This window comes from Trichechus manatus, unplaced genomic scaffold, assembly GCF_000243295.1.
Source record: "Trichechus manatus latirostris isolate Lorelei unplaced genomic scaffold, TriManLat1.0 scaffold00057, whole genome shotgun sequence".
NCBI classification, from domain to species: domain Eukaryota; kingdom Metazoa; phylum Chordata; class Mammalia; order Sirenia; family Trichechidae; genus Trichechus; species Trichechus manatus.
In genome coordinates this window covers 5,883,876-5,885,670 of record NW_004443993.1, presented here as the reverse complement: position 1 = coordinate 5,885,670, position 1,795 = coordinate 5,883,876, and positions in this window count along the sequence as shown.

Below are 1,795 nucleotides of genomic sequence, written 5' to 3'. Positions count from 1 at the left end.
CTACACTCTCTCTGCCCTGTCTACACTCTCCCTGCCCTGTCCTCACCCTCTCTGCCCTGTCTACACTCTCTCTGCCCTGCCTACACTCTCCCTGCCCTATCTACACTCTCCCTGCCCTGTCTATACTCTCTCTGCCCCTGTCTACACACTCTCTGACCCTGTCTACACTCTCTGACCCTGTCTACACTCTCTGCCCTGTCTACACTATTATTGGTCCTGTCTGTCTACACTCTCTCTGTCATGCCTACACTCTCTCTGCCCTGTCTACACTCTCCCTGCCCTGTCTATACTCTCTCTGCCCCTGTCTACACACTCTTTGACCCTGTCTACACTCTCTGCCCTGTCTACACTCTCATTGGTCCTGTCTACCTACACTCTCTCTCTCCCATCCACATTCTTTCTGCCCTGTTTACACTCTCCCTGTCCTGCCTACACTCTCCCTCCCCTGTCTATACTCTTTCTGCCCTGTTCACACCCTCTCTGCCCTGTCAACACTCTCTCTGCCCTGTCTACACTCTCCCTGCCCTGTCTACACTCTGCCCTGTCTATACTCTCGTTGGTCCTGTCTACACACTCTCTGCCCTATTTACACTCTCTCTGCCATGTCTACACTCTCTCTCCCTGTCTACACTCTCTCTGCCCTGTCCTCACTCTCTCTGCCCTGTCCACACTCTGTCTGTCCTGTCTACAATCTCTGCCCTGTCTACACACTCTCTCCCTGTCTACACTCTTACTGGTTCTGTGTAAACTCTCTCTGCCTCTGTATGCCTTCCTCCCCACCCCCCTTTTATCTATACTGCATCTATTAAAATTCTCGAACTGATAATCCCAAAAACATATTTCTGAAAACTCGAGAGGTAAAAATAAATACAATGCATTCCTTCCCTCTACATTTCTATATTACCCACCCCTTTTTTCTAAAGCAGGTCTCTACCTTCCTCCCTTACAAGCCCGGTTGTGTAGCTGACATTTTATAGTCCTGATGATGTTATAAGGTGATGCTGGCTTTGTAGAGTCACGCTGAAGTGCACCTCACCAACACTGTCCCCTAATTCTGACTCCCAGGGCCTTGGGGGCATGGGAGAGTCTGTGGCCTGCCGCGGACATGGTTAGTGATGTTAAGTTAGGGGGTCAGGGCTGATGCCCATTCGAGTGGGGTCAAGTGACCAGCAAGGGGCCACCCCTGAGGCATGATGCCCGTGGTCCCTCATTGCGGGGGGACTCAGGAGCCATCACCAAGTTCCAAGTCTTGGTGTTCACTCCTGCTCCCCAAGATCTCCCTGCGAGCAAGCTCAGGAAAGAACAGTATGGTTTGACACTCAGCTTCCCAGGAACAGAAAACCCTGGGGCCTTTGGTCCTAGAATTTTTTTTTTGTGTGTGTGATGTTGCCATCGAGTCGATTCCAACTCATGGTGACCCCACGTGTGTCAGAGTAGAACTATGCTCCATAGGGTTTTCAACGGCTGATTTTCCATAAAGAGATCACCAGGCATTTCTTCTGAGGTGCTTCTGGGTGGGCTTGAACCACGAACCTTTCGGTTAGCAGCTGAATGTGTTAAGTGTTTGCACCACCCAGGGGCTCCTAGAATAGTAGCTAGGATACGGGAGACAGAGGAGCCTAGGGAGGCTGGTGAGGATCTGGTGGGGCTTGGGGTCCAGAAAAAAAAGATCTACATCAGTGTCTGAAGTCCTTTCAGGGATATAAATGGCAGCTGGTTCCTGGGGAATAAAATCAGACACAATGAAGACACACAGGACGTTTGGACCTCCTTGTTCTTGCACTGCCATTTTGAC